Here is a 23,547-nt window from a genome sequence, read left to right as displayed (position 1 = left end):
CCTTGGGCAAGTCACTTAACTTCTCTGAGCCTCAGTTACCTCATCTGTAAAATGGGGATTAAGACTGTAAGCTCCACATGGGACAACTTGATCACCTTGTATCCCCCCCAGTGCTTAGAGCAGTGCTCTGCACAGAGTAAGCGCTTAACAAATGCCATCATTATTACTGAGTGTTTAATAATAATAATGATAGTATTTGTTAAGTGCTTACTGTGTGCCAAGCTCTGTTCTAAGCACTAGTGTTGGTAATGTTTGGTATTTTGGTATTTTGTTAGTATGTTTGGTTTTGTTCTCTGTCTCCCTCTTTTAGACTGTGAGCCCACTGTTGGGTAGGGACTGTCTCTATATGTTGCCAACTTGTACTTCCCAAGCGCTTAGTACAGTGCTCTGCACACAGTAAGCACTCAATAAATACGATTGATTGATTGATTGATTGATAATGAGGTTGTCCCACATGGGGCTCAGAGTCTTCATCCCCATTTTCCAGATGAGGTAACTGAGGCACAGAGAAGTGAAGAGACCTGCCCAAAGTCACACAGCTGATAAGTGGTGGGGTCAGGATTAGAACCCATGACCTCTGACTCCCAAGCCCGTGCTCTTTCCACTAAGCCACGATAGTGAACTCTTCCAAGCACTTAGTACAGTGCCCTGCACCCAGTAATTACTCAATAAGACTGACTGCCTGACTGCCTTTCCCCAGCACTGAATTCAATGCCTGCCTACAATAAACACAAAATACATACCTGAGATTCACTGATTGACCAGATAGCAACCTTTCCAAGAGAAAAACCGAAATAAGCAGTCTCAGTGCATGGAACGCTATCTGCTATCAAAGGTTACGCTTCCCATTCAAACCAGAAGTGAAATGGATTCGAGAATCATTACCGATGGACCTGATTTATAGGTGCTCAATAATGCTTTCTAGTAAATGTGGTACTTACTAGGTTCAGACTACTGGGCAAGCACTGGACTAAACATTGGAGTTGATACAGTATAATCAGATCTCGTCCCCCTCTCCATCCCCCCATCTGACCTCCTTCCCTTCCCCACAGCACCTGTATATATGTATATATGCCTGTACATATTTATTACTCTATTTATTTATTTATTTTATTTTACTTATATCTATTCTATTTATTTTGTTTTGTTGGTATGTTTGGTTTTGTTCTCTGTCTCCCCCTTTTAGACTGTGAGCCCACTGTTGGGTAGGGACTGTCTCTATATGTTGCCAACTTGTACTTCCCAAGCGCTTAGTACAGTGCTCTGCACACAGTAAGCGCTCAATAAATACGATTGATGATGATGAGATCTGACACCGACCCTGTCTCACAATCTATGGGGTGGTCTCAATTTATTGAACCCCTGTAAAATGGATCTGTGAAAAACCTCCCCTTGAAAGATTTAATAGATTCAGTCAGTTTGGGAAGGATGAAATAACAATAACATTAATAACAATAAAAATAACAATAATGATGGTATTTGTTAAGCGTTTACCATGTGCCAAGCACTGTTCTGAGCACTCGGTAATCAGGTTGTCCCACATGGGGATCACAGTTTTAATCCCCATTTTACAGATGAGGTAACTGAGGCACAGAGAAGTTAAGTGATTTGCCCAAGGTCACACAGCCAATAAGTGGCAGAGCTGGGGTCAGAACTTACCACCTCTGACTCCCAAGCCCAGGCTCTTTCCACTGAGCCACCCTGCTTCTTAATGATAATTAAGTGGTACTATATGCTGAGCACTATTATAAGCACTGGGGTAGATACAAGTTAAGTAGAGAAGCAGCGTGGCTTAGTGGAAAGAGCACGGGCTTGGGAGTCAGAGGTTGTGGGTTCTAATCCTGGCCCCGCCACTTGTCAGCTGTGTGACTCTGGGCAAGTCACTTAACTTCCCTGTGCCTCAGTTCCCTCATCTGTAAAATGGGGATTAAGACTGTGAGCCCCATGTGGGAGAACCTGATTATCTTGTATATACCCCAGCGCTTAGAACAGTGCCTGGCACATAGTAAGTGCTTAACAAATACCATTATTATTATTATTATAATTGGCTTGGACATAGTCCCAGCCCACTTAGGCTCACAGTCTTAATACCCATTTTACAGATGAGGGAACGGAGGCCCTGAGAAGTGAAGTGACTTACCCAGGGTCACACAGTGGACATTTGGCAGAGCCGGGATGAGAATAGAGGTATTTCTAACTTCTAGGCCTGGGCTCTATCCACAAGGCCATGAAAGCTAACAAGGACTCTAGCTGGTTCCCTTCCCTGAGCCCCTGAGTGGAGTTAATAAGTTATCTGGAATATTTACTTCTTTCACTTCAGGTCAGACGCAATCTTTGGCTCCTCTGTCTGGTTCTGACCTTAGGTGATTAGAGCAGACTGTGTACACCTCAACTAATGGAGAAGGTCGTTTTCTTTCGTCAATAAAGTATTTCATTATGCATCCTTCATTTGTGCCTTAGCTTACTGTGCATCTTAGGATGAGGATTTCCGTGAAATAGTTTGTAGCTGAAGTTGGAGGAGCAACGTGGCCTAAGTAGAAGGAGTGTGGGAGTCAGAGGACCTGGGTTTGAATCCTGTTTCCACCACTAATTTGCTGTGTCACCTTGGGTAAATCAGTTCATCTCTCTGTGTATCGGTTTGCATTTTCTATTTATTTTATTTTGTTAATATGTTTTGTTTTGTTGTCTGTCTCCCCCTTCTAGACTGTGAGCCCACTGTTGGGTAGGGACTGTCTCTATTAGGTTGCCAACCTGTACTTCCCAAGCGCTTAGTACAGTGCTCTGCATACAGTAAGTGCTCAGTAAATACGATTGAATGAATGAATGAATCTTAAACCAATCACTCGCCAGCCTATTTAATAACTGAAAACATTACAGATTCTCATTGCTCTGCAGTTAAAAATGATGGGAGAATCTAAATCCTGAAAGACAGCAGAATTTATTGTTATTTTTTCCCCCATAGTTTTCTTAGGCTGCAAGCAGGATGGTGTAGTGGATAGAGCACAGGCCTGGGACTCAGAAGGGCATGGATTCGAATCCCTACTCCACCACTTGCCTGCTGTGTGACCTTGGGCAAGTCACTTCATTTCTCTGGGCCTCAGTTACCTCATCTGTTAAATGGGGATTAAGACTGTGAACCCTACGCAGGGTAGGGACCATCCCTACATGTTGCCGACTTGTACTTCCCAAGAGCTTAGTACAGTGCTCTGCACACAGTAAGCACTCAATAAATACGATTGAATGAATGAATGAATGATAGGGACTGTGTCCAACCCAATTTGCTTGTATCCAACCCAGCATTTAGTAGAGTGCTTGGCACAGAGTAAGCACTTAGGAAATACCACACTTTTTTTTTCGGAATTATTTTTCTTTTGTAACAAGTTGAAAAATGAAAGAAACAATGAAACATGCCCGTGAGAGAGAAAAAAATCCCTACACCCAAACCTCCAATTTTAGACACTTCACCAATAACTTTCCTCAGATGCGTAAAACCACTGCAACGTGAAGATTTGACACACTCCATGATGCAGTTAACTCTAGTGATTTAGTTTCCACTGATTAAAATCCAGAGAAAGTGCCATAGGTGTACATATACTAGGGCAAGGTTAATATCATTTCTAGCTGACTTTAAGCAGACATTTCAGGCTTAGCAAAGCAACTAATCTTCTCTCAGACACTTAATCATGTGAAAAATAGAACTGAAAATAGGAGCAGTTCGGAGGCATTTGTAGGAAGGGAAAAGTGAATACATTAAAGCTCCGGCAATTGTTTCCCTTCCCCTCCCTACTACATACCCCACTTAAAAAGAGATAAATACTTTTCCCTCTGACTTTCCACCCATAAAAATTACCCTAGAGGCAAAGATCAGTAAGGGAAGCATCAGCTAGATGAGATTTTCTTTCCCCACAGAGAATGATGCCTATATCAGGATTAAGTGCTTAGTACAGTGCTGTGCACATACTAATAACTCAATAAATATCATTGATTGATTGATTACAGGTGCTAGAGGTTGGAGGGTCTCAGCCAATAAGTGGGATACTTCCAGGGCAAGAGGGGCAAAACAAAACAATAACACTCTACTCCCTCCTCAGGGTTATAAATTGCTTAGAACAGTGTTTTGCACGTAGTAAGCTCTTAATAAATGCCATCATTATTATTATAAATCAGGAGCTACTACAAGCTGCCATCTTGAATTTAACTGTTGCATCGGTGACAGAGGAACTATGAGAGGCACTATATTCAATCAATCAATCAATCAATCAGTTGTATTTATTGAGCACTTGTGTGAAGAGCACTTTACTAAGCACTTAGGAGAGTACAATGACAGATTTGCTCCCTGCTCACAGAAAGCTTACAGTCTAGAGGGGGGCAACTTTGGAAAAGATGGAGGATGTTGGTAATGGATTTCAAATATTATAAAATCTGAGAACTGAGCTCTACCATTCTGAAGACTGAGGCAGTGGAACTGTTTCCCCTGCTCTTTGTACCTTGAGGAGGAGGGAGGAGTTAAGAGGGGAAAATTATTGCTTCACAGATAATAATAATGATAATGATGGCATTTACTAAGCGCTTACGATGTGCAAAGCACTGTTCTAAGCGCTGAGGAGGTTACAAGGTGATCAGGTTTTCCCACAGGGGGCTCACAGTCTTCATCCCCATTTTACAGATGAGGGAACTGAGGCCCAGAGAAGTGAAGTGACTTGCCCAAAGTCACACAGCTGACAAGTGACGGAGCCGGGATTTGAACCCATGACCTCTGACTCCAAAGCCCATGCTCTTTTCCACTGAGCCACGCTGCTTCTCTAACGGATCACACCGGATCACAACGGAAGCCAGAGGAGTAGAGCAGATATTCAAATATTTAGCTGACCTGGCTTCAAACCTCTTAAAGTTTCCTCCATCACTTCTGCAAGAAACAGAGAGATGAAGTAACACAGAATATTTGAGACATTATTGTAAGGAGAAAGGTGGTTCTTGAACTTCTTTGTATTATGGGGAGTTTGGGTTACATAAAATGTTGAAGCCATGGGAATCTGCAAGGCATTGCAAGGCAATTTCCCCCTCTCCCCCTCGCCCCCCTCTCCATCCCCCCATCTTACCTCCTTCCCTTCCCCACAGCACCTGTATATATGTATATATGTTTGTACATATTTATTACTCTATTTATTTATTTATTTATTTATTTTACTTGTACATATCTATTCTATTGATTTTATTTTGTTAGTATGTTTGGCTTTGTTCTCTGTCTCCCCCTTTTAGACTGTGAGCCCACTGTTGGGTAGGGACTGTCTCTATATGTTGCCAACTTGTACTTCCCAAGCTCTTAGTACAGTGCCCTGCACACAGTAAGCACTCAATGAATACGATTGATTGATTGATTGATTGATTAAAGGGTAAAGGTTTGAAGAAACATCTCGATTGACATTTTTCAATTCACATCCTGGTGGTATTGTTATGTATGCTATCAGCCGACTGCTTTACAGCCTTGATACTCATTGCTATGTTACCTCATTCATTCATTCAATTGTATTTATTGAGCGCTTACTGTGTGCAGAGCACTGTACTAAGCGCTTGGGAATGACAACCTGTTCACCTTGTAACCTCCCCAGTGCTTAGAACAGTGCTTTACACATAGTAAGTGCTTAATAAATGCCATCATCATCATTATTATTATTATTACAAGCACTTGGGAAGTACAAGTGACTGTATTAAATACTAGAAAGTTGCAAAAACAACACAAAGTTCAGTATGATACAATACAGTAAACCTGAGGCAGATAATGGGACGAATTAGCAGTGTCGTGCCTTGACTAATGTTTTACAAATGTGCACACCAAATCCACTTTCTACACTTAATCCAGTTGGACCAACTGGTGGAGCCTGTTGAAAGAAAACAGACCGGTGTTCGGGGAAGTATTTTCCCTAATCTTTCCATTGCGTTACAGCCGTTATAAAAGCCTGCACTGGAGCCGAACTGGCTGTCTTGATTCATTCAATCGCATTTATTGAACACTTACTGTGCGCAGAGCACTGTACTAAGTGCTTGGGAGAGTACAATACAACAATGAATAGACACATTCCCTGCCACAACGAGCTTACAGTCTGGATGAGGGGGAGGCAGACATTATTGCAAATAAATAAATGACAGATAAGTACTTAAGTGCTGTGGGGCTGGGAATGGGGATGAGCAAAGGGAGCAAGTTAGGGTGAGGCAGAAGGGAGTGGAAGAAGAGGAAAAGGGAGCGCAGTCAGGGAAGGTTTCTTAGAGGAGATGTGCCCTCAAAAAGGCTTTAACTTTCCATAGTGTCTTCATTTGCTTTTTTTGAATCCTGAACATACTAGCCTGTGAGACTGAAGAACTTTGTTTTCGGCTCGGTGGAAAGAGCCCGGGCTTTAGAGTCAGGGGTCATGGGTTCAAATCCCGGCTCTGCCAATTGTCAGCTGTGTCACTTGGGGGAAGTCACTTAACTTCTCTGTGCCTCAGTTACCTCATCTGTAAAATGGGGATTAAGACTGTGAGCCCCCTGTGGGACAACCTGATCACCTTGTAACCGCCCCAGCGCTTAGAATAGTGCTTTGCACATAGTAAGCACTTAATAAATGCCATCATTATTATTATTATTGGGGACACCACTAACATCCAATCCATCAATATATGGAATTTACGGAGTGCTTACTATGTGCGAAGCATTGTATCAAGTTCTTGGGAGAGTACAATTTAACACTATAACAAACACATTCTCTGCCCGCAAGGAGCTTACCCCCTATAGAGAGAGACAGACATTAATATGATGATGATGATGATGATATTTGTTAAGCGCTTACTATGTGCCAAGCACTGTTCTAAGCGCTGGGGTAGGTATAAGGTAATCAGGTTGCCCCACAAGGGACCCACAGTCTTAATCCCCACTTTACAGATGCGGTAACTGTGGCATAGAGAAGTTAAGTGACTTACCCAAAGTCACACAGCTGATAAGTGGTGGAGCCGGGATTGGAACCCACAGCCTCCGACTCCCAAACCCGTGCTCTTTCCACTAAGCCATGCTGCTTCTTAATATAATTCTTTATTACTATAAATGAATGAATTTATGAACTTTGATGCTACTGATGCCTGCTTGTTTTGTTTCGTTGTCTGTCTCCCCCTACTAGACAGCGCACTCGTTGTTGGGTAGGGATTGTCTCCATCTGTTGCCTAACTACTTCCCAAGCGCTTAGTACAGTGTTCTGTACACAGTAAGTTCTCAATAAATACGATTGTATGAATGAATGAATAAATTATGTATAAGTGCTATGGTGCTTAGGGTGGGGTGAATAAAGGGTGCAAAATCCAAGTTGAAAGGGCAAAACAGAAGGGAGAGCAAGAAGACTTGTCCCATTTATACTTTCCCATTTGCTTAGTACAGTGCACAATCTCTACCGCTGACTGAACCTCCTAGACGACAAGCTCCTTTTGGGCAGGGGACATGTCGACCAACTTTGTTATACTGTACTCTCCTAAGTGCTTAGCACAGTGCTCTGCATGCAGTAAGTACACAATAAATACCATTGATTGGTTGATTGACTGATGGATGACAATGAAGTGCAGTGGTAATACGGACCCTTTTTCCAGCAGGGCCAAAGACATAAAATGACTTTGGGAAGCTTTTCAAATGTTTCTTTGCCTCAGTTAATCAATCCATCACATTTGTTTAGCTATTACTGCGTGCAAAACACCGCACTAAGCACATAGGAGAGTAGGAAAGAGCCCGGGCTTTGGAGTCAGAGGTCATGGGTTCAACTCACAGCTCTGCCAGTTGTCAGCTGTGTGACTTTGGACAAGTCACTTCACTTCTCTGAGCCCCAGTTACCTCATCTGTAAAGTGGGGATTAAAACTGTGAGCCCTCCGTGGGACAACCTGATCACCTTGTAACCTCCTTAGTGTTTAGAACAGTGCTTTGCACATAGTAAGTGCTTAATAAATGCCATCATCATTATTATTATTATTATGATAGCACAGAGTTGGCAGACGTGTTCCCTGCCCACAAGGAATTGACAGTACAGAGGGAGGTAAGGACCACTGTCACTCCAATTTGAGCAGTTTCTTTCCATTTATTACAACAACAATCTATTTTTTATCAAGTTCCAATTTTAATAGTAAAAGAGAACATCAAATGGGCCATGAAGCACTTTATGAACAAAGACCCAAATGATTGTTTGCTAATGATATTTCTGACCTGCACGAAAGGCTTGACTCTACAAAAAGAACAATTCTAGAGAAGACGTCCGGATGTGAATTGTGGGCGAGGCACGGTTCTATTGCTTCTCTAGCACTTTCTCAAGTACTTATTCATTCATTCATTCAATCATATTTATTGAGCTCTTACTGTGTGCAAAGCACTGTACTAAGCACCTGGGAGAGTACAAAACAACAATGAACGGACACAATCCCTGCCCAAAATGAGCTTAGAGTCTAGAGCTTAGTCAAGTGGAGGCTTGACTTTGACTAGAAACTTGAACAAATGTTAGAACATAATCCATTGGGAGAGGGTTTACAAAATCAGAGAGGGATTATTCAGAGCAGAGAACAATATGCAAAAAATGAAGCTTGGTGCTGGAAATTTTTAAAGGGCTTTTACAGTTTAATTTGTGTTTTGTCTGGGATGATTCGCTTTACGGTGTGGGGTTTTTGTGTGTATACTTTTACGTCTCTGCTTATGACTAGTTCCTCCCTCAGGGAATTCTTGAACTAGATTCTTTTCTTCCAGAAATGCCACAAATACCATTACACCTCTAAAACCAGAAAGGCTGAATTAGCTTTTTCCAGCCTATTGCTCGACTAGACACCGAACTTCGATTCCAAGCTAGAGCAGCAAGAAAGAGCAAGATTTCTCCCAACCCCCAAAGGCAGCATACGGCAGAGATCTCTGCGGTTTATGAGGACAACTGGACATTCACCAACATGCCCACACATTTGGCCTACTTCTCCGATAATTTGAAACCAAACTAGAACCAAAGCCAAGACAGCTTCACTTTGTCTCCTTGCCTGCCTGGATTCTGGGGACCACAGGGAGAGAGCAGCGGGAAAGGGAGACAGTGACCCAAAAGTTGACAAAATCTGAGACGCACCTCAGGCGGTCAGGTTGTGTGTTCTGATGTCGGGGTTCTAGGGCAGACTGGAGAATTAGAGGCCTCACCTCCTCCAGGAGGCCTTCCCAGACTGAGTCCCCCTTTTCCTCTGCTCCTCCTTCCATCTCCATCTTCCCCATTCCCTCCCTCTGCTCTACCCCGCTCCCCGCCCCACAGCACTTGTGTATATTTGTACATATTTATTGTTCTATTTATTTTATTAATGATGTGTATATAGCTATAATTCTATTTCTCTATTTTGCCTGTCAACTTGTTTTGTTGTCTGTCTCCCCCTTCTAGACTGTGAGCCCGTGGATGGGCACGGATTGTCTCTATCTGTTGCCAAATTTTACTTTCCAAGCGCTTAGTACAGTGCTCTGCACACAGTAAGCGCTCAATAAATACAATTGAATGAATGAATGAATATATCAATCAATCAATCAGTAGTACTTAAACACGAATGTGAGCCCCATGTGGGACAGAGATTGTGTCCAACCTGATTTCCTTGTATCCACCCCAGCGCTCAGTACAGTATCTGGCACAGACTGTGAGCCCATTGTTGGGTAGTGATTGTCTCTATTTGTTGCCGAATTGTACTTTCCAAGCACATAGTATAGTGCTCTGCACATAGTAAGCACTCAATAAGTGCAATTGAATGAATGAGTGAATAATAATGATGGCATTTGTTAAGCGCTTACTATGTGCCAAGCACCGTTCTAAGCACTGGGGTTGATACAAGGTATCAGGTTGTCCTACATGGGGCTCACCATTTTAATCCCCATTTTCCAGATGAAGTAACTGAGGCCCAGAGAAGTTAAGCGACTTGCCCAAAGTCACACAGCTGATCAGTGGTGGAGCCAGGAATAGAACCCATGACCTCTGACTCCCAAGACCCTTCAGTGGTTGCCCCTCCACCTCCAAATCAAACAGAAAGTCTTCACCATTGGCTTTAAAGCCCTCAATCAGGTTGGCCCACCCTCCCTCACCTCTCTAATTTCCTACTCCAGCCGAGCCTGCACACTCAGTTCTGCTAACCCCAGTTTACTGTGCCCCAATCTCATCTATCCCGCCACTGACTCCTTTCCCAAGTCATCCCCCACCCTATTACATCTAATCCCAGCTCCGCCACTTGTCTGCTGTGTGACCTTGGGCAAGTCATTTTGCTTCTCTGTGCCTCCGTTACCTCATCTGTAAAATGGCAATTGAGACCATGAGCCCCCTGTGAGACACGGACTGTGTTTAAACCAATTAGTTTGTAATATCGATATTAATAATGATGGCATTTGTTAAGCGCTTACTATGTGCAAAGCACTATTCTAAGCGCTGGGGAGGATACAAGGTGATCACATTGTCCCACGTGGGGCTCACAGTCTTAATCCCCATTTTACAGATGAGGTAACTGAGGCACAGAGAAGTGAAGTGACTTGCCCAAAGTCACACAGCAGACATGTGCAGGAGCCGGGATTAGAACCCCTGGCCTCTGACTCCCAAGCCGGGCTCTTTCCACTTCTCCTTCCACATATGCCGGACCACCATTCCTACTTCAAAGCATTATTAAGGTCACATCTCTTCCAAGAGACCTTCCCTGATTAAACTGTCTTTTCCCCATTTCACTCTCCCTTCTATGTCATCAATGCACCTCAATCTGTGACCTCTGGACACTTGATATTCTCCCCACTCCCAACCCTACAGCACTTATGTACATACCTTTAAATCATATGTTATAAATTATTCATGTTAATGTTTGTCTCCCCCTCTAGACTGAAAGCTCACTATGGGCAAGGAATTGGTCTGCTAATTCTGTTGTACTGTACTCTCTCAAGTGCTTAGTATTGAGCACATAAGTGCTCAATAAATATGATCGATTGGTATTTGTTAAGCACCTACTGTGTACAGAGCATCATACTAAATGCCTGGGAAAGCACCTATTAGATTGTAAGTTCCTTAGCCAAGCAGTTAGTTCATATCTCATAGTTCACCTTCAAACCCTCCCAAAATCACATCTCCCCCCAAAAGCCTTCCATGACTCATTTCCCCTAACCACACTCTCCTCTGTGTTGCCCATGCACTTGTCTATTTACTCAAGTGATTTTAGACTCAGTTCATTCATTCAATCGTATTTATTGAGCGCTTACTATGTGCAGAGCACTGTACTAAGCACTTGGGAAGTACAAGTCAGCAACATATAGAGATGGTCCCTACTCAACAGCGGGGTCACAGGCTAGAAGGGGGAGACAGATAACAAAAAAAACCCCATGTAGACAGGTGTCAAAACCGTCAGAATAAATGAATAAACTCACCCCAGCTCTGTAGAATTTATGTACATATCCCATTACTGTACTGTTTCCCTTACCTGTAATTTTACCCCTATGAGCCTCCCCTTGTAGAATATAAGTTCCTTTTCCTTTAATGGTATTTAATAAGCACTTAATAATAACAATAATAATAGCAATAATAATGATAATAATAATAATAATAATGGTATTTGTTAAGCACTTATTATGTGCCACGCACTGTACTAAGTGCTGGGGTGGTTTGGGCACAGTCCCTGTCCCACATGGGGCTCAAAGTCTCAATCCCCATTTTACAGATAAGGTAATGGAGGCACAGAGAAGGGAAGTAATTTGCCCAAGGTCACAGAGCTAACAAGTGGTGGAGCCGGGATTAAATGTGCCAGGTCCTTTCCTAAGCACTGGGGTGGATACAAGGTTGGGATCATGTCTCCAGCACTTGGAACAGTGCTTAGCCCATAGTAAATGCTTAACAAATGCCATAATTATCATTATTACCAAATATATTGCACTGTACTTTCCCAAATGCTTAGTACAGTGTTGTGCACGCAGGAAGCATTCAGAAAAAAAATAAACATTGATTGGATTGATTGACCTCACTCTACACCGTAAGCTCCTAATGGGCAGGAAACACGTCTATCAATACTGTTGTATTATACTATCCCAAGTGCTTTGTTCAGTGTTCTGCACAATTTAAGTGCTCAATGAATATGAATGATTGATCAATAGTCTCATCTTTGATTAGGAAGAATGGCTAAATAGTGTTTCTACATAGGGTTTCTTCAGGCATTGCATGCAATTTTCAGTAATGCCACAAGAAAGCAGGAATAATCAGAATCTACTAGTTCTACCCAACTCTAGCCTTCTTTCCTATGACTTTCCTTTGGTTTTATGGCATTTGTGAAGTGCTTACTATGTGCCACACACTGTACTACTACTACTACTAATAATGATGGCATTTATTAAGCGCTTACTATGTGCAAATCAATCAATCAATCATATTTATTGAGCGCTTACTATGTGCAGAGCACTGTACTAAGCGCTTGGGAAGTACAAATTGGCAACATATAGAGACAGTCCCTACCCAACAGTGGGCTCACAGTCTAAAAGGGGGAGACAGAGAATAGAACCAAACATACTAACAAAATAAAATAAATAGGATAGATATGTACAAGTAAAATAAATAAATAAATAAATAGAGTAATAAATATGTACAAACATATATACATATATACAGGTGCTGTGGGGAAGGGAAGGAGGTAAGATGGGGGGATGGAGAGGGGGACGAGGGGGAGAGGAAGGAAGGGGCTCAGTCTGGGAAGGCTTCCTGGAGGAGGTGAGCTCGCAGCAGGGCCTTGAAGGGAGGAAGACAGCTAGCTTGGCGGATGGGCAGAGGGAGGGCATTCCAGGCCCGGGGGATGACGTGGGCCGGGGGTCCATGGCGGGACAGGCGAGAGCGAGGTACGGTGAGGAGATTAGTGGTGGAGGAGCGGAGGGTGCGGGCTGGGCTGGAGAAGGAGAGAAGGGAGGTGAGGGAGGAGGGGGCGAGGGGATGGACAGCCTTGAAGTCCAGGGTGAGGATGCCTGATGCGCAGAGTGATTGGTAGCCACTGGAGATTTTTGAGGAGGGGAGTAATATGCCCAGAGCGTTTCTGGACAAAGATAATCCGGGCAGCAGCATGAAGTATGGATTGAAGTGGAGAGAGACACGAGGATGGGAGATCAGAGAGAAGGCTGGTGCAGTAGTCCAGACGGGATAGGATGAGAGCTTGAACGAGCAGGGTAGCGGTATGGATGGAGAGGAAAGGGCGGATCTTGGCAATGTTGCGGAGCTGAGAGCACTGTTCTAAGCGCTGGGGAGGTTACAATGTGATCAGGTTGTCCCATGGGGGCTCACAATCTTAATTCCCATTTTACAGATGAGGTAACTGAGGCCCAGAGAAGTTAAGTGACTTGACCAAAGTCACACAGCTGACAATTGGCAGAACCGGGATTTGAACCCATGAACTCTGACTCCAAAGCCCGTGCTCTTTCCACTGAGCCATGCTGCTTCACTCATAATAATGATGGCATTTATTAAGCGCTTACTATGTGCAAAGCACTGTTCTAAGCACCTGGGAGGTTACAGGGTGATCAGGTTGTCCCACGGGGGGCTTTATAGTCTTAATCCCCATTTTACAGATGAGGTAACTGAGGCACAGAGAAGTTAAGTGACTTGCCCAAAGTCACACAGCTGACAATTGGCAGAGCTGGGATTTGAACCCATGACCTCTGACTCCAAAGCCCATGCTGTTTTCCACTGAGCCACGCTACTAAGCACTAGAGTAGGTACAAGCTATTCAGGTTGGACAAAGTCCCTGTCCCATAATAGGAGGAAGAACAGTTATTGAATTCCCATTTTACAAATGAGGACACGGAGGCACGGAGAAGTGAGTTGACTTGCCCAAGGACTCAAAGCAGAGAAGTGGCGGCGGTGGGATTAGAACCCAGGTCCTCCGCCAAGCTAGCTCTCTTCCTCCCTTCAAGGCCCTGCTGAGAGCTCACCTCCTCCAGGAGGCCTTCCCAGACTGAGCCCCTTCCTTCCTCTCCCCCTCGTCCCCCTCTCCATCCCCCCAGCTTACCTCCTTCCCTTCCCCACAGCACCTGTATATATGTATATATGTTTGTACATAATTATTACTCTATTTATTTATTTATTTTACTTGTACATATCTATTCTATTTATTTTATTTTGTTAGTATGTTTGGTTTTGTTCTCTGTCTCCCCCTTTTAGACTGTGAGCCCACTGTTGGGTAGGGACTGTCTCTATATGTTGCCAACTTGTACTTCCCAAGCGCTTAGTACAGTGCTCTGCACACAGTAAGCGCTCAATAAATATGATTGACTGATTGATTGATTGATTGATTCTGACTCTCAGGCCCGTGCTCTATCCACTAAGCCATGCTGCATTTCACTGATTCCATCCCTTTTTTTGTTATGCTTCCCCTCCCTGATCCGGGGCTAGCAACAACCAACTACTGCTCTTCGTATTTTCACCCACAGGGAAAAGGGCAGTTCCTTATACCCTTTCCCCGCAAAAATTTATCTCCTTATCTCTTCTTGGTTGGCTCTCGCTAGTTTCTCTGTGATTAAGTCTCTAGATGTTGCCAACTTGTACTTCCCAAGCGCTTAGTACAGTGCTGTGCACACAGTAAGCGCTCAATAAATACGATTGAATGAATGAATGAATAATTCCAGATTCCACCCACCTCCAGACAACACTTCCCCGTCTTTGATCCCCATCATCTACCCCAACACTGCCTAAAGCTCTTTTATTCATTCATTCTTTCAATCGTATTTATTGAGCGCTTACTGTGTACAGAGCACTGTACTAAGCGCTTGGGAAGTACAAGTTGGCAACATATAGAGATGGTCCCTACCCAAAAGTGTGCTCACAGTCTAGAAGGGGGAGACAGAGAACAAAACAAAACATATTAACAGAATAAAATAAATAGAATAAATATGTACAAGTAAAATAAATAAATAAATAGAGTAATAAATACGTACAAACATCTATACATATATACAGGTGCTGTGGAGAAGGGAAGGAGGTAAGGTGGGGGGGATGGACAGGGGGCTCCCCATCCTTTAGGAAACGGGCCTGGGAGCCAGCGGACCGAGGTTGTTTTAATAATTATGGTATTTGTTAAGTGCTTAATATGTGCCAAGCACTGTTCTAAGTGCTGGGGTAGATATGAGATAATCAGGTTGACCCATGAGGGGCTCACAGTCTTAATCCCCATTTTACAGATGAGGCAACAGAGGCCCAGAGGCGTTAAGTGGCTTGCCGAAGATCACACAGCAGGCAAGTGATGGAGCCGGGATTAGCACCCATGTCCTCTGACTTCCAAGCCCATGCTCTTTCCTCTAAGCCACGCCTGCTGTGAAACCTAGGGCAAGTCACTTAACTTCTCGGTGCCTCCGTTTCCTCAATGGCAAATGGGGATGCAATACCTGTTCTCCTTTCTATTTGACTGGGAGACCCATTTGGGATGGGAACTGTACCACAAGGCCTGATTAGCTTCACGCTGATTATTACTCTATTTATTTATTTATTTTACTTGTACATATCTATTCTATTTATTTTATTTTGTTAGTGTGTTTGGTTTTGTTCTCTGTCTCCCCCTTTTAGACTGTGAGCCCACTGTTGGGTAGGGACTGTCTCTATATGTTGCCAATTTGTACTTCCCAAGTGCTTAGTACAGTGCTCTGCACATAGTAAGCGCTCAATAAATACGATTGATGATGATGATGATGAAAGAGCACGGGCTTGGGAGTCAGAGGTCATGGGTTCAAATCCTGGCTCCGCCAATTGTCAGCTGTGTGACTTTGGGCAAGTCACTTCAGTTTTCTGTGCTTCAGTTACCTCATCTGTAAAATGGGGATTAAGACTATGAGCCCCACGTAGGACAAACTGATCACCTTGTATCTTCCCCAGCACTTAGAACAGTGCTTTGCACATAGTAAGCACTTAACAAATGCCATCATTATTGTTATTATTATTGTTGTTAGCTGGCGTTTACCTCAGAGCATAGAACAGTGCGGAACGTACAATAAGTGTTTAATAAATACCATAAATACCATGGGAAGCAGCGTGGCTCAGTGGAAAGCGCACGGGCTTTGGAGTCAGAGATCATGGGTTCAAATTCTGGCTCTGCCAACTGTCAGCTGTGTGACTTTGGGCAAGTCACTTCACTTCTCTGTGCCTCAATTACCTCATCTGTGAAATGGGGATTAAAACTGTGAGCCCCCTGTGGGACAACTTGATCACCTTGTAACCTCCCCCAGCGCTTAGAACAGTGCTTTGCACATAGTAAGCGCTTAACAAATGCCATCATCATCATCATAAAAAAAAAGAAGTCAGTTTGGCCCTTCCTGTTCCGCCGCATGGGAGAGACTGAACTTCAGTGCCCCCAAAGGAGGAAGCAGAACCACAAAATAGCTCTGATCCTGGTCAGCAAGGTACAACTCCTCACTTCTTCTCCAAATTCTGACTCGTGGCCCAGTCAGGTAACCTTGGAGGTCTGCAGGGAGCCGGGGACTGGTCGGCCACTTGCTTAAAGCTAAGGCCAGGATATCGTTTTACTTTTAATGCACGCAACCATGCCGAACTGCTCCACGGTTAACTGGAAGCACGTCAAGTAATTTGCAATATCCCCTCTAGTCTCATCCGCAGGTGTCCAGTAATTACAGAAACGGAACCAGACAGCCATAATGAGACACCAAGCACGCCTTTAGAGACACCAACTGAATGCGTGGTACGAAATGTATCATTAAACTCCAGACCACGCTTAATATTTTTAGATTCTGAGCTCCCCTCCGGCTAGGGACCGTGCATGAATTATTAACCTTGTCCCTCTCCCCAGCACAAAGTAAGCATTCAACAAATGGATGGGGTGATGATAATAACATCAGTCATAATTCACAAGGCCGTGGTGCCATCCAATTTAGACCCCGTTGCCTACTGTCTATGCAACTGCCTCAGCTCTAGTAAAGCCAGAATTTCAAATGTCTTCCTCTCTGTGGGTTGCTGTTTGCCTTTCCCACAGACTCACTGGGTAGTAATAATGTATAAGATTTAAGCACTTGGTTCTGAACACTTCAGGCATTCACCACCCCCCGCCTTAGCCCCATAGCACCTACTTCCGTATCTAGGCCTGCCAAGACTGTAAGTTCGTTGTGGACAGGGACAATGACTACCAATTCTGTGGTATTGTACTCTTCCAAGTGCTTAGCACAGTGCTCTGCACACAGTAAGCAAATGTCTGTCTCTCTCTCTAGACTGTAATCTCGTCGTGGACAGGGAGTGTGTCTGTTGTTATATTGTGCTCTCCCAAGTGCTTAGTACAGTGCTTCGCACCCCCACTGTTGGGTAGGGACCGTCTCTATATGTTGCCAACTTGTACTTTCCAAGCGCTTAGTACAGTGCTCTGCACACAGTAAGTGCTCAATAAATACGATTGAATGAATGAATGAATGAATAAATGTGATTGAGTGAATAAATGAATAAATACCATTGGCTTTCCCACTCCAACTCCCATTGGCTGAGATGCAAGCACAATGTTTTAACATTTGGTTCTTCAGAACAAATAAACTAAAAGCAGGCAGAAGTCAGACTATGCAGGTTCAGCATTGTCCTTCCCAAACTGCACCGCCTATTCACTTTAGTCCTGGCTCACACCAAATGGCATAGCGTAGTCATTCACAAAAGTGTCGAATCAGTCCGTTGGAGTTGTCATCAAGTTAATTACAATATCCTCTCTAGCCTGTAGGTTATAGATTATATCCCTTCTATCCTGAAAACTCTTTATGGGCAGGGATTGTTCCTTCCTAATCTTTGTACTGTACTCTCCCAAGTGCTTAGTAAAGTGTTCTACATAGAGTAAGCATTCAATAATACCACTGACTAATTGATTACAATGTGACTTTTTACAGTCAATTTTGTAGAGCGTGGGTATGAAAACAGATCTAAACTACTCTTCCACGGTGAGGAAGAGAGAGAAAATGCTCCGGCTAATCCTGGTTCTGCCACTTATCTGCCATGTCACCTTGGGTAAATCACTTCATCTCTCTGTCCCTCAGTTTCTTCACCTGTAAAATGGGACTACAGCACCTGTTCTCCCAGCACTCATCGGTTATGTGTCCCATGAGGGACAGGGACTGAATCTAATATATTATCTTGTATCTACTTCAATGCTTAGCATAGTGCTTAGCATACAGTAAGGGCTTAACAATTACCATAGTTATTCTTATGAAATTCAATGGATTCTTCACCTGGCACCCTTCGACTGGGGGTTTCAGAACTGTGTTGTCTGGAACCACTTTAATTAATTAATTAATGTTGGTATTTGTTAAGCACTTACTATGTGCAAAGCACTGTTGGAAGTGCTGGGGTAGATACAAGGTAATCAGGTTGTCCCACGAGGGGCTCACAGTCTTCATCCCCATTTTACAGATGAGGGAACTGAGGCCCAGAGAAGCGAAGTGACCTGCCCAAAGTCACGCAGCTGACAAGTGGCGGAGCTGGGATTTGAACCCATGACCTCTGACTCCAAAGCCCGTGCTCTTTCCACTGAGCCACGCTGCTTCATTTAAAGCATGGCCCAGTGGAAAGGGCATAGGCCCGGGTTCTAATCCTAACTCTATTTCTTAGCTGCTGTGTGACCTTGGGCAAGTCACTTCACTCCTCTGTGTCTCAGTCCCCTCATCTGCAAAATGGGGATTCAATACCTGTTCTCCTTCCTACATAGACTGTGAGCCACATGTGGGACCTGATTATTTTGTATCTATCCCAGCGCTTAATCGAGTGCTTGGCAAATAGTAAGCGCTTAACAAAAACAACAGTTATTATGAGACGAGACCTGGATTCATCATAAAGTTTGGAGAATCTAAAACCTGTGTTGTCAGGTTCAAATAAGACCATTCCAAATAGCTTTGGCACATCAAAGCAAATTAAGCGTAGATTATGGCATCCAGTCCCCAAAGCTCTTAGGACAAACACAGAAGGGAAGCAACATGGCCTAGTGGAAAGAGGATAGTCCTGGGAATCGGAGGAACTGACTTTTAATTCTGGTTACCCCTGTTGCCTCTTGTGTGAGCTTGGGCAAATCAGCTAACTATTCTGTGCCTCAGTTTTCTCATCTGTAAAACGGGGATTAAATATCTATTCTCCCTCTATCTTAAACTGCAAACCCCATGTGGGACAGAGACTGTGTCCAACCTGGTTAACTTGTGTCTACCCCAGCGCTTAGAACAGTGCTTGATATAGAGTAAGTGCTTAACAAATACTATAATCATTATTAGTAGACCAACTCCTGGAATTGAGAAAAGAAGCTTGAAAGAAGGAACCATTATTATTATTATTCATTCATTCATTCATTCAATCGTATTTATTGAGTGCTTACTGTGTGCAGAGCACTGTACTAAGCGCTTGGGAAGTACAAGTTGGCAACATCTAGAGACGGTCCCTACCCAACAGCGGGCTCACAGTCTAGAAGGGGGAGACAGACAACAAAACAAAACATACTAACAAAATAAAATAAATAGAATAGTAAATATGTACAAGTAAAATAGAGTAATAAATCTGTACAATCATTCATTCCATCGTATTTATTGAGTGCTTACTGTGTGCAGAGCACTGTACTAAGCGCTTGAGAAGTACAAGGTGGCAACATATAGAGATGGTCCCTACCCAACAACGGGCTCACAGTCTAGAAGGGGGAGACAGACAACAAAACAAAACAAGTAGACAGGTGTCGACACCATCAGAATAAACAGAGTTTTTCAGTCATTCAATCGTATTTATTGAGCGCTTACTGCCTATTCCTGAAGCAGTGTGGCTCAGTGGAAAAAGTGAGGGCTTGGGAGTCAGAGGTCATGGGCTCTGCTACTTGTCAGCTGTGTGACCTTGGGCAAGCCATTTAACTTCTCTGTGCCTCAGTTACCTAATCTGTAAAATGGGGATTAAGACTGTGAGCCCCAAGTGGGACAACCTGATCACCTTGTGGCCCTCCCCAGCACTTAGAACAGTGCTTTGCACATAGTAAGCACTTAACAAATACCACCATTATTATTATTATTTCCTAATTATTACATTGTACTCTCCCAAGATCCTCTCAGGGTCGCATCTGGAGAGTTTCCAGTCTCGGCTAGGGGAGGGAGAGTCAAGCAGAGGCCTTACCCATTCCACTTCTAGCTTGGGCAGTGGCTAGCAAGTGGAAGGCAATCTGCTACAAGTCAAAACTCACCCATGCTGGGCAGCAGCAGCATGGGAGAGAGTCGAGGGTGGAGACTCAAGTTTACTGCGCAGAAGGAGGCAACGGTAAACCACTTCCGAATTTTTACCAAGAAAACTCTATGGATCCACTACCTGAACGATTGCAGATGGAGGTGGGGAGTTCTGGGAGAGATGTGTCCCTGGGGTCACTATGGGTCAGAAACACCTCGACAGCATAAGACAAGACTCTCCCAAGTGCTTAGTACAGTGCTCTGCACACAGTAAGCACTCAATAAACACAAATGAATGTATGAATGAGTGAAATGATTGAAAAAGCACCTATTGGCTGTCTCCAGCGGGCACAATAAGACATGGCTTGTCTTCCATTAGAGATATCTAACTCCAAATATCCTGTCCTGTGATCCAGCTGGTCCTAGCAGGTGCCCTGAGGGACAGGGGCAACTCCCGTCTTCTTCTTTCGAGGAACTAAGTTCTCTTTGTTTCCCAGGGAAGGCAGGAAACGGCCTCATTACGAAATAGCCTTATTCGGGCTGCTGCCACTGCTTCCTTTGTTATTATTCTGCCTTTCACCGTGGTGACCGAAAAAAAAAAAAATCCATAACATACCATACCTCCCCCCGGCCACAGACTGTGTTAAAAATGCATTCACTTAAAACGGAGGGAAAGGATTAAGTGTTCTCACAGTCAAAAAAAATCTCAGGGAAGATTTATTAATGGTATTTCCTGCTAGGAGCAGTTTCAATGGACTGAAATGGACTATTCATTTCTCTCCAGATCTTCTGGGAAGACCCACCCCCATATTCACAAAAGGAGGCAGAAGTGATGGAGGCTGAATCATCATCATCATCATCAGCAGCAGCAGCAGCATCGACACCTTACATTGGGTCCTCACTTATGTTACCGCCCTAGGGTCGGGAAGGAAGCCCTCATGGGGGACCGAAGAAGAGGCTCGGGTAGCTCGAGTTATAAGATAGGTTGACCACATCGTGGGGGCCTCTTCCAGAGGCTGGCGGAAACCTATTTTGGAAAAGGGCCGAGTCCTCATCATTCATTCAATTCAATCGTATTTTTTGAGCACTGACTGTGTGTAGAACCCTGTACTAAGTGCTTGGGAGAGTACAATATAACAATAAACGAACGCATACCCTACCCACAATGAGCTTACAGTCTAGAGGGGGAGGCACATGCAAAAATAACTTACAGATATGGACCTAAGCCATCAATTTAGAAGCTCTGGCCCTGGGGATGGTGTCACTTGACCACGATCAGTCCATCAATCAGTGGTATTTATTGAGAGCTTACTGAATGCGGAGCACTGTACTGAGCGCTTGGAAGAATTCAAGAAACAAAGTTGGTAGACACTTTCCTTGCCCACAGTGAGCTTACAGTCTAGAGGGGGAGACAGACTTGAAAATAAATGACAGTTTTGCACCTAAGTGCTGTGGGGCTAAGTGTGGGGTGAATATCAAGGGCTTAAAGGGTTCACATCCAAGTGAATAGGAGACACAGAAGGGAGAATAGAAATGTAGCCTAAGTCAGGGGGATATCTGCCTCCCATGCTGCAGTCAATCATCAATCAATCATATTTATTGAACACTTACTACGTGCAGAGCACTAAAAGCTTGCTTGGGAGAGTAGAGTACAACAGAGTTAGTAGACACATTCCTTGTCCACAACAAGTTTATAGACAAGTCGGAGAGACAGACATTAATATAGATAAATTCTGCTTATGTATAAAAGTGTTGAGGGGCTGAGGGAGGGGTGAATAAAGGAGGCAAAACAAGGGAAGTGCAAAATTGAGAGGGAAAAGAGGAAATGAGGGCTTAGTCAGGGAAGGCCTCTTGAAGGTGATGTGCTTTTAATAAGGCTCTGAAGATGGGGAGAATGATGTCTGTCAGAGGTGAAGAGGGAGGAGGTTCCAGGCCAGCAGCAGGATGAGGTCCCACTTTATATTTCCAGCTCTGGTTTGTGACCTTCAGATATTGCTTATTCAAATTTCTCTGCCACCTCACTAGTATTGAAAAGTTCCTCTAGACTATAGGACCGTTGTGGACAGGAAAAGTACATACCGACTCTGTTGGATTGTTTTTGCACTCTCCCAAGTGCTTAGGAGAGTTAGTTGTCAATAAATACCATTGTTTTCTTTTTTATGGCATTTGCTAAGTACCTACTATGTGCCAGACACTGCCCTAAGCACTGGGGTAGCTATGAGCTAATCAAACCATGTGGAAGAGTCCCTGTCCCACATGGAGCTCACAGTCCAGTAGGAGGGAGAACAGGTATTCTGCAGTTGAGGAAACTGAGGTACAGAGAAAATAGGTGACTTCCTCAAGGTCACACAGCAGACAAGTGGCAGAGCTGAGAATAGAATCCAAGTCCTCCTGACTCCTATCCCTGATAAACCTGTAGATCTCCTCTGCTAGACTGTAAGTTCCTTGTGGGCAAGGAAAATGTCACTTGGGATTTGTATTTTTCAAGCACTGAGAATGGTGCAGTGCAGCCAGAGGATGCTCAAAGAGTAGTACTGCTTTACATGCCTCATGTGATCTTTGACTAGCCCCTAAGCTTTCTAATGTCTCAACAAGATCCTGAGCGAAACAGCTAGGGGGGAATGAGGGTGATTTAACTGCTATGGCCCAGGCCCTCCCTGTAATAATAATAATGATCGTGGTATTTGTTAAACGCTTACTAGGTGCCGGGCACTGTACTATGCGCTGGGGTGGATACAAGAAAATCAGGTTCGACACGGTTCCTGTCCCATATGGGGCTCACAGTCTTAATCCCCATTTTACAGATGAGGTAATTGAGGCACAGAGAAGGTCACACAGCATTCTAATGGCAGACCCAGGATTAGAACCTAGGTTCTTCTCCCTCCCAAGTCTCCGTCCTATCCACTAGACCATGCTGCTTTTGTAGTGATTTTTGCCATCAATTGCAGTGATAACTGCTCTCCCAGATCTTTTTTTCACTGGGCCATGGGCCTGAATATTTGAAGTCAAGAAAACTTGGGCCTCTTCTAAGCTGTATATTTAATAAAGATGCTTTGCCCTTGGAGCTGAAATGCTCAGCTCCCTGAAGATAAAGGTAACAGTGACCCTATTTTTATTGGTATCTTAGGGTAACATAAGCAGCATTGCCTAGTGGAACAACCCAAAGATTGGTCGTCAAAGGACCTGGTTTCCACTTCTGGCCCTGACAAACGGCTGCTGTGTAATCTTGGGCAAGTCACTTAACTACTCTATCATCATCATCAATCGTATTTATTGAGCGCTTACTGTGTGCAGAGCACTGTACTAAGCGCTTGGGAAGTACAAGTTGGCAACACACAGAGACAGTCCCTACGCAATAGTGGGCTCACAGTCTAAAAGGGGGTGA

General features: G+C 43.9%; 1 protein-coding gene and 1 pseudogene across 1 annotated transcript in view; one reads left to right on the top strand and one right to left on the bottom strand.

The window, feature by feature from the left end:
- The window catches only part of ARHGAP22 (Rho GTPase activating protein 22), a 372,891-nt gene that overhangs the window by 129,668 nt on the left and 219,676 nt on the right, over positions 1-23,547 (bottom strand). The window lies entirely within an intron of this gene.
- LOC119926404 lies at positions 20,045-20,172 on the top strand (annotated as a pseudogene).

Source organism: Tachyglossus aculeatus, chromosome 3 (assembly GCF_015852505.1).
Source record: "Tachyglossus aculeatus isolate mTacAcu1 chromosome 3, mTacAcu1.pri, whole genome shotgun sequence".
Taxonomy (NCBI): domain Eukaryota; kingdom Metazoa; phylum Chordata; class Mammalia; order Monotremata; family Tachyglossidae; genus Tachyglossus; species Tachyglossus aculeatus.
The sequence above is the reverse complement of the archived record's forward strand: the minus strand, read 5'-3'. Positions and strand labels throughout refer to the sequence as shown.